This window comes from Suricata suricatta, chromosome 13 (genome assembly GCF_006229205.1).
Source record: "Suricata suricatta isolate VVHF042 chromosome 13, meerkat_22Aug2017_6uvM2_HiC, whole genome shotgun sequence".
Taxonomy (NCBI): domain Eukaryota; kingdom Metazoa; phylum Chordata; class Mammalia; order Carnivora; family Herpestidae; genus Suricata; species Suricata suricatta.
In genome coordinates, this window is record NC_043712.1 from 46,300,503 (window position 1) to 46,311,151 (window position 10,649).

The window sequence follows — 10,649 nt, forward strand, 5'->3', positions numbered from 1 at the left end:
AGAGGTGGTGGTGATGGTGGAGGGCACTTGAGGGGAAGAGCACTGGGTGTTGTATGGAAAACAATTTGACAATAAAATATTAAAAAAAATAAAAAAATAAAATAAAAAGCCTCTCACAGCAAACAAACAAACAAAACCAACAACAACAACAAAGTCAACAAAATGAAAAAGCAACCTATGGCAATCCTAACGAATGGGAAAAAATATATGCAAATCATAGATCTGATAAGGGGTTAATATGAAAATATATCATGAATTCATGCAATGTAATATCTAACTTCTTAAAATTGAAATTCAGATCTTTGACCATAAAAAGTATGTTGACTAATTTAATAACAAAGTCCCATATGATTACAACTACGTAGCCTTCTGGAAACACCAAGTTCAGAATAGGATCCAACTATTGCATAAATGAACCATATCTAAGAGTCTAGGCCAATTCTCTCTTCCCAGGTATTTATGCATACTTGCATAAATTATGCATAAGAGGACAACCATTGAAATCTTACCCAACTCTCTTCAAACAAACCAGCTATAAAAACTATCAGCTATCTACTGTTTTAACAGGGGCGCCTGGTAGTTTAGTCGGTTAAGCATCTGACTCTTGGTTTCAGCTTAGGTCATGATCTCACAGTTCCTGAGTTTGAGACCTGCATGAGGCTCTTCTGTGACAGTGTGAAGCCTGCTTGGGATTCTCTGTCTTCCTCTCTCCCTTTGCCCCTCCCCCACTTGCTTTCTATCTCTCTCAAAGAAACAAACTTGGAAAATTGTTTGACAACTTTAATCACACACACACACGCACACATTTAAAACAACTTATTGAAGGAAAAGTCTTTCCGTAAAGTTTTAAATCTTTGTGTTATTTGTTGTAGTGATTATATTAATGTTCTATCCCATTATTCCTGGTGTTTACTGAATGTTAAGATACCCAATCTTTGCCATCAGTGGTAGACACGAACTGAATGCCATACCATGTCAATAAAGAAAGCAACCCCCTTTTTTTTGATGAAATTTCTACACTTCTAATCTAAGAGCTATAACATTTATGAGAACATTATTCCCTTACCCAGTTATGCTCAACAGAGTTGACCCAGGGATCTGTGAAATCACCAACCATCATACCATTCTCTATAAAGCTTAAAAATACAGTGTCTCACAATAAAAGCTTGGAATTTTACTTCCAAGAATTTAGAAACTTGCCTTTTTCTATCAGTCAACTATGATGGAATAAGTAAATGACTGAAGAACAAAAGGAGGAATGAAAGAGTCATCTTGATTGCAAGCAGTAAAAATAATCCTAAAAAGCAAGTTTAAGCAAATGATTATGGTTCTTTTGTCTTGTTTCTAAAGATGTAACACTTTTGGAATCTTTCCGGGATTTTCTGTCTTCTTTTCTCTCACAAAACAAAAACAAACACAAACAAGCCACCTATAATCTATGCTTTAATTTTGTGGTAGTCTGAGAGCACAGAATGAATAATTATTTTACATCGATATTTCACTGTGAAAGACAACATTTTGATGTATTTATTCAAATTGACTGTGTTTTCTGAAAACAGCATTATCATCTCCTGGTGTTAATATCTTACTATGTATTTAATTGCATGTAACTCAATTGCATTCATGATCATTTGACAGCTGGCCAACAGAAGCTCTTGGTTTTTCAAAGAATATTGTGTGTTCTGATAATCTTTATGTTGAATTGTTCATTTGATAAAAAATGAAAACATATACCTGTATCTTTTCATGAGTTTCCTGTTACTTTTTCTGATCTAGAGAAACTGTCCTGAGTTAACCAATAAATTGGCAACCCCACTAGCTCAGAAATACTCCCCTGGGGTGATTTGCGTTAAATTAGCATTGCTGGTAAATGCTTTCAAGAAGACTATACAATATGGCCAGATGAACACATTCCTCATACAATTTCAGGATTCATATTAGTCTCCTAACAACCTAGAAACCAAGATCATAATTACGGACTGCCACTTCCCTCCATTGTCCAGGTAACTGGCCCTCAATATCTGACCAATTTGAAACCTGGGAATCTTGGGAGAAAGCATCAGGTCTGCTGTTGGGAGATTGAATTCAAGTGCAGCCCTGCTCCCTGAACACTCATATTCTTCTTTCCTCTTTGTACTATTTGTTCGTCTCTATTGTGCAGAGCTATCGTTTTGTGCACACATTCTGTGTTAGATTTTCTACCCGATTGAGCTTGAAAACCCAAAGCTTAAGTACTAAATGTTTCCCTAAGGCCTGAATGGACTTAAAAGGACATAGGTGCAAAAAGAAAAGAAAGGAAAATAGGGGGAGAAAACACGGCTTGTTAAGTTGTTGCAATAATCTCATGCTGAGAATAAAGACCTTCAGAGTTAAGAGAATGAAAAACATGCTTCTAAATAGATTGCTTGCTTTTGTTGCACAGGTGGCAAGGCCTGGAAATATAAGATACAGGGAACAGCAGGGCAGCCTGCTAGCATTTCATTAAGCTTGGAGAATAGTAGAATGGTGGAGTGGTTTCTTCCCACTTTACAAGGGACACAGGCTTCTTGACAACTTGGACTTCAGGGCGCTAGTTTGCTGGTATGTTTTCGATCAGGAACTACTCTGAGAAAAGAGTACCTCTCCCTGCACTTGGCAGAGATTTACATCCTCTTCCTTTTTTAAAATAAAGCCTTTCACATGAAGCATAGATTTGTGATCATCATTGTTTTGGATTTTCCATCATTTAGTTACTCTCATGCCTTTAATATTAAGCCAGTACCATCGGCTAGATAACACAACTCTAGAGGATATTCTATCTCTGAACTCTACCACTTACAGTTACACAAGGGTGATTGCCATGACATTGGGCCATCCCTTTGATTTAGAAACTGCATCACCCCTCTCAGTAAATGAATTGTAACTGAAAAACTTCTACACAGCAAAGAAAACAATCAATGGAATGCAAAGGCAACCTGTGGAATAGGGGGAAATATTTGCAAACCCTATATCTGACAAAGAACTAATTTCCAAAATATATAAAGGAACATCTACAACTAAATAGCAGAAAATAAAACAAAACAAACAAAACCCAAGCCGAACAACAAACAAACAAAACAAAACACTTAAAAATAGGCAAAGAATTTGAATGGACATTTTTCCAAAGAACACATACGAATGGCCAACAAGTATATAAAGAGATGCTCAACTTCATTAATTATCAGGGACATATGGACCAAACCTACAATGAGATTATTTGTCGTATATATTTGTTCTTGCTACATAGCTTTCTAAGGTTGGGTCAGGGAAATGCGTCTGCGCAACACCATCTTTTGAGAATCAGACCTGATGCCCAGCCACTTCCAGGCATTCTCCTTAGTAGGGCCAGGACCCACTGCCTCTGGCTTCAAGCAGCTGTATACATAATAAAGGTAGCTCTCAGTGGCTGCAGGATAGGACCTGGAGGTACTGACCCAAGTTGTTCACATTTTTCCTGGGAGCTTATCAGCGGACTTTCTATGGATCACAGTGGACCAGCATAGTCCCACAGAGATAAGCAAAAGAAAATTAAAAGAGATCTTGAGATGACTTCCTTATTAATATTCAAAGTAAGCATTTAAATTTCAAATTATGACCCAAGACTCATGGAAGAGTTTAGAGAAAGCGCTTAACCAACATAAGTAATGACATTCTTTCCCAAGTTTCCAGCTAGGCACATTTTTCTTACCCTGTTGGGATAAGTACATAGGTATTAGATGAATTAGTGACTTCATAACCAAATCAATGATTAAGATAACTAAAGATGAGAGGAAGCACTTAAGAAAGACAGCTTCTTGGGGTGCCTGGGTGGCTCAGTTAGTTAAGCATCTGACTTTGGCTTTGGTCATGATCTCACAGCTCGTGAGTTCAAGTCCTGCATTAGGCTCTGTGCTGACAGCTCAGAGCCTGCAGCCTGCTTCAGATTCAGTGTCTCCCTCTTTCTCTACCCTCCCCCCCACTTGCACTTTGTCTCTGTCTCTTTCTCAAAAATAAATAAGCATAAGGAAGAAAGAAAGAAAGAAAAGATGACTCTTTCTCTCTTAGCCTTTTAGAAGGGCTAAACCACATATTCTATGTGAAGAAACATTAGATCTATTTTCTAGTTTTTTTGAAAGCTCTTAATAGCTTCAGATTTAAAAAAAAAAAAAAGAATAGAAAAGAAAAGAAAAAGCTCCTGCATTTGTAATCAGTGAGCACCACCTTCTGCAAAACTACTACAAAGGTACATTGTTGGGAAACATAAAAAAAATTGTATGCTTGCTTTCTCATTTGTGTATCCTTGAAAAATATGTGGATCATAAAAATCAGTTTGGGAAATAATGTTTCCCAATTTGTTTTGTGACACAGTTCTGATGATATTTGCTCATTCTGATCTGTGAGATCAAGAACTTTTTCTACCTCCACGGCCTTTTCCACTTTTTTCAGCCTCATTATCCTTATGCTGAAGTGTTTCTTTTCCCCAGGTTCTGCCTTCAAGTTTCTTCTTTTCTACAAAACAGTGGGTTTTTAATTGTTGTCATTGATCTCATGTATTTCTCTGGTTTCAGCTAGCACTTCAAGCTTTATAAGTACACATTTTGATGTTTCACACCTAGTCTTCCTTTTAAGTTCTTTTTTCGTAAAGCCACCTGCTTATCAAACTTCCTAGCCTACTAACACCAGATGCGTCACAAATCAAGCATGTCCTAAAAACTAAACTGACCATCTTCTCTCTCCTTCTCCAGATGCGATTCTCTTCTTATGTTCTATATTCTTTTCCACTTTTCAATCTAGAGACTTGAAGGCCACCCTGCTTCGTTCTTATTTCTTAATAAGAGGAACCAGTTTCTTCTAAATCTATAACTGAAAAATCACTGGAATACATCTCTTTTTCTAGTTCCCTACTCCTATTTATGTCCACGCTCATCAACTTTCTCATAAACTATTACAAGAGCTTCTGCCCATTTGGGCTATTTGTAATGCCACTTACTTCTCATCAATCATTCACATAGCTGCCCAGTTGATCTTTCTAAATACAGAAATGATTAGGTCAATTCAATGATTAGGTGGGAGATTGTAAAACTTAAAAGTACAATATAAAATGCTCTTCACAACCTGCCTCAAGGTGCCCATTCTACAATCATCTCCCCATTCCCCTGATTTTTACCTTGTATTCCCTTGTCCCGGTTGGTTGACCTATGTTTCCAAATTGTGCATTTACTATGTCATTGATGGTAAAAGTTTATCTGTAGATGTGGGGGATTAAGAAGGGACACAACATTTCTGGGAGTCCACTTCCCCTCTCCTTGAATTATGGCACACAGCAAAAAGGATGCTCTGCCAGTTTTGAGGCCCAGGACTTGAGAGACTTCCGTTTCCGGTCTCTTGGAACACATGCTCTTAAAACCCCACTGCCGTACTGTGAGAGCCCCAAGCAGTTTTACAGAAAGGACTTCACCTAGAAGCGCCGATTGATCTACCAACCAACCAATAGTCAACAAATTGTCCAGCCACCCAGCTGAAGCCACACTGAGTAGAAATAAGCTACCCCGTCAAGCCCCACTCAAATTGCAGATTCATGAGCAAAATCAAGGATTATTGTTATTCAGAGCTGAGTTTTGGGGTGGTTTGTTACATGGCAATATCTGAAACAGTACCAAATACATTTCCATCTTTCTCTGCCTAATTAATTTTTCTCATTCTTAAAGATACAACTCAACTGTTATCTCATTTAAGAGCCTTCCCCAACTTGCCAAGACAAAATCAATTACTTTCTGTTGTTCTCCAGCCCTTAGTATATCCTCTTGCAGTGATTAACGTCCACCTCCCAAAAATGTTGTAAATTTTTTAAAGTAGGATCTGTGAGTATTAATCTCTGCAACCTAGTAACTAAAACAACTGAGTTATTTGAACATTTGTGGTAATTCCTATACTGTGCTAACTTCTTTTAATTTTATTTTAGTTCAACATGCGCTTATTGAACATTGCATGCCTGGAAATAAGTTATCTGGTAAGGATGCATTGTGAATAGTCTACAGATTCCTGCCCTGGATAAGCAGATGTGCCACAGACTTATCCCGAATCACCTTCGCTGTGCTAGATGGCACAGATCTCAACCAAGTGCATGCCTATGGGCTCAAGTAGTTTCAGAGATCTAATCCTGGTCTTTCTTCTGGACTCCATGATTTCCAGGAAGAACAGGTGGTCACTGAAGAAAACCCTAACTGGATGCTTAAAAGTTTCATAAGAAAATTAAAAGTCTTCTTCCTAAATGTTTAGTATCTAAAGTCTTCAACCAACATCACAAAATATTTAAGACCCCAGGCTCTTATCTCCGAAATAAGCCATGAATAGCCTATGACTCAAAATATTCCAAAGGCTCATTTCACATATGTGATATTTGAGAAAGTGTAATAGAGATGTTAAACTTTTGTTGTTCTCAGTTCCCTCTGGTCTGGGCTAAGTGTGTGGTCCTGAAAGCACTGTGCAAGGGATAATGTGCATCAATTAAGATTTAATATCCTGTCCCTTTGTTTAGAAAAGAAAAATACAATTATTTGAATTGAGTTCAACTTTTATAAAATCAGTTTGCATCATTGTATTTGTAGAGACTGTTATCTCTTTCTGGTATTGAAACTTCGTCTTACATATGTGTAAACTTCAATACCTAGCATAGTGTTGGATCATATAGTAGGTGCTCAATAAAAGAAGAAAATCAATTAATTTGACTTTGGACTAGTAAATAGGTAAGGAGTAGTAACTTTACCTTCAGTTCAATGTCAGTAAAAATGCTATCCCTGCTCAGAAAATTGTGTGTTTCCTCTCCTCTAATAAATAGCACTACATATGCCAACGTTTTTCATTTTTGTCTTCGCTGTCAGGAAACTCTTGACTAAATTTTGTGCACTACTATAACTTTTTCCAGCATATCAAAAGCACAGAATTATGAGGAAATTATAGTGCATTCTTATTCATGTATCAAAACATGCAAAAGCAAACATTGGTAGCCTGGCTCTAGTTGCCAAATGTATTTAAATGTAACAAAATTGTATTTCACCTAAAATAACCTATAATTCCCAGTGACATTCTTCCCTCTCCCTTTTCCATAAACTCGGGCTCATCAATGAGATTTCATCATTTGTATATTCCAAATTAATCTGGCTTTAGAAATAGAATCCAGAACAGAACTAAGAACTCTAAAATCCAATGTGCTAAATATTTCTGGGTAGAGGGACGCCTGGGTGGCCCAGTAGGTTAACAGTCCAACTTTGGCTCAGGTCATGATCTCATGGTTTGTGAGTTTGAGCCCAGCGTCAGGCTCTGGGCTGACAGCTTGGAGCCTGGAGCCCAATTCAGATTCTGTGTCTCCCTCTCTTCCTCTCTGCCTCTCCCCCACTGCCAATAGTGCTCTCTCTCCCTCATTCTCTCTTTTTCTCTCTCTCAAAAATAAATATTATTTTTTAAATATTTCTAGGAAGAAACTGTTCATTGAAAATGTTCAAATCTTTTTTGAGGACCAGATGGACTATAGGAACAAAGTTGCATATGTGCATAGCTTACCTATGTTCCACATTGGAGGGGACATGGGATGAGTTGTAACAGAGTCAGACATTTTAAAAACTCGATACCAGTAGTTTCTTATGTGGTACTGGCATGCTGTTTTCCCAAGGAGAAAGAACCATTCCAACAGAAGCAAGCAAGATCGTGGTCTCCAAGAGGCAGACAGATGGTAGTGCTGGTCTTCACAACATTAATCACACAAAAGCATAAGGCTCAAAAATAATTCTGATGTTAGCAGCTGTATATAATTCAGTGCTTGTGGTGGCTCACCGATAAGGAATGATAATCTCTCCTCCCTTATAAAAGGGATAAATCTGAGTTTGTTTGCACAGACTAAGGTTACAGAGAAGGCCTGAAGTATAGAGCGCTCATAAGCTTATTTGGTTACAGATATGATCTTTGACTTTCCCTAGCCTGAGAAGCCAAAAATAAACATTTCATAACTTTTAATGTGTGGTTAGCAAACAGAGCTGGCCCACGGTCGTGTCCCCATAGCCCGGAGTCCTGGACAGAGGCAGCTTTAGCTGGATGCCTGTGGCTGACTGCTTAGAGCCCTTCCCCTGTAGTTTCAAAAGAACAGGGTCTTTTTTATCCGCTTAACTCAGTTGCTATAAACACTTGCTGTATGTTAAATGACTTCTTGGGTCCATCCAATCCGATTTGCACATCATTAGTCTGTGTAGGATGAAATGGATGCCTTTGGATATTTAGTTTTGTTAAATACTGAGCCCTTTGTAAGTGAAAAGCCCTTCATATAAAATATTACATCAGGCTTGGCTAACATTCCTGTTTCATGAATCACTGGTACTTCCAAGTTGTCCTTGAGATTTCAAATTCACTGTAGATGCTTCCAGACACGTACAGTACTTCTTTTTTGTTTGCTTGTTTATTTATTTATGTTTTGATTTGGATGCCAACTCTGCTATGAAAGAGCAAAATTTAGCATCAGAGCAAATGCCCTTCATGTACATCAAAAGCGAAAAGAAAAACAGCATTAAAGACTCCAGAGGAAAACACTAGTCTAAATGCCAGAAAAATTCATCATAGATCCAGGCTCTGCGCTGACTTACCACCCTATTACTCAGGGACCATCGCTCACCTTTTCTATTTCTCACGGGTGATGGTCATACTAATACCTGCTACAAGGCTCTCCTTACCTGCATTCAAGTTTGAGTAAAAAAAAAAAAAAAAAAAAACACTAATAAATAAGCAAGAAGCTTAGTGTTTCATGTGTACTTGTAAATCTTTCATTTTGATTTTGACAGAGTTCCTGCCCTGATTGCCTATATCTACTGATAGGACAGATGAACACTTTTAAAAACTACATTCTAATTAGAACAACCAAACACTGGTTTGAAAGCTGCTACTCTGATGTTATCACAATGAGGCAACTGTGATGCTTCACCGCCTTCTCTGTGATGCTGCAGCCGTGGGATTTACCTTCACCGAGAGGTCGCGGACGGAACAAATTGTCCCTGCGGCAGCCACACGATGGAGAAAAGCTTGACAGTGCAAACCGCATCACTGTCATTTCCTGGGAATACCCCGGGACCCTTTTTCTCACGGAGTTTGCGGGCTGCTCCTAGAACACAGCCATGAGGCCAAGCACATCTGGAACACTCACCAAATCTCGGTTCCTATCACGCTGCCTGCAGAGCCGCGTGTAACAGATTTTCCCTGGGGGAAATGCTGGTACCAGATGCTGTGAATGCTTTCAAATGACGGTCTGTTTTGCACCAATAACATTTCTACAGCCTTTGGCTCAGAATTATTCTTTGTGAGGTTGAGTTTTTGTTAAGATTAAAGAAATGGAAGGCTGTTTGATATTTCTTAAATGTATGTTATGGGAGGAGTTTAAGATTTGTGTGTGGCTAATATTATAAATCTCCAAAATAGTCCCATAAAAGAGCGTTTCATCATTCTTGCTTTTTTTCTTTAAAAAATGTTTTTATTTACTTTTGAGAGACACAGAGAGACAGTGCGAGCAGGGGAGGGTCAGAGAGAGAGGGAGACACAGAGTTGGAAGCAGGCTCCAGGCTCTGAGCTGTCAGCACAGAGCGCGACACAGGGCTCGAACGCACGTACGGTGAGATCATGACCTGAACCGAAGCTGGACACTTAACCGACTGAGCCACCCAGGCGCCCCCCATCATCTTTGCTTTACCAACTCAGAAACTGAATCTTACAGGGGCCTTGTTAATTTCTTTCTTCTATAAAATATTTTAAATAAATTACTAAAAAGGTGACAAGAGGGGTAACCACCATTCTACTGAAAATTACCAAAACTGTGGCAGAATGTTTTTTATCCAAAACATTGCTGAGAAACTAGAAATGGGAGAAATTCTTGCATGATAGAAAGTCAATGGGATTATGTCTCAGTAAAACACCACCAGAGAAAAGCATAATGTTTAAAACCTTTAGGTGCACCCTAAAGTCAGGATTATAGGCACTGAGATGAAAGAGGAGGGACATTGGCCCAGGAAGCCCCAGAAGATGGCTAGTGGTAAATCAGCAGCATGTTTCATAGCTTGCCCATAATCCGGAAGCAATCTAAGTAGAAATATCATCCATAGACAAGGAAAGGGGGAATTGCAAACACAGGGATCACTGCAATGCTAAGAATCACTTAGCTCAACATTGAAGACACAATAATTTTCCATAAAATAATGATAAATTCAATACGATCCCAGTCAAATTCATAATAGGACTTTTATACAGAACTAGACAAGGCTATTGAAGAGGGACAGTTGGAATGGCTTTCCATAACAAACATCAAAACAAACTATGAAGCTGTAAACATGCAAGTAGTTTCTTAGCACAGGAATAGACAAGGAGATCAGTGGGAAAACTGGAGAGTCCAGAAGAGGCAAACGTGCATGTGTGCGCATGCGTATTTGTGTGTACGCTAATATAAGAGATAATGGCAATTGAAATGAACAGAAAAAAGGTTGGGTTATTTATAAAGTGCAACTAGTCCTTTAAGATTAAATCAGAACCCTACTGAGCATCATACATAAAATAAATTACAGAATATTTAAAGTGCTAATTCAAATAGTATTTTTAAGAATTTTAAATAAAATCGTGTTTTTAAT

The 10,649-nt window shown here is 38.3% G+C and overlaps 1 long non-coding RNA gene across 1 annotated transcript in view; it reads right to left on the reverse strand.

Annotated features, from left to right (window-relative positions):
• Window positions 1-7,781, reverse strand: part of LOC115277010 — a 37,865-nt gene extending 30,084 nt beyond the window's left edge. The window contains exon 1 of the long non-coding RNA XR_003902163.1: window positions 7,558-7,781. This is a non-coding gene — a long non-coding RNA (uncharacterized LOC115277010). The remainder of the gene's footprint in view (window positions 1-7,557) is intronic.
• Between the last annotated feature and the right edge of the window lie 2,868 nt (window positions 7,782-10,649).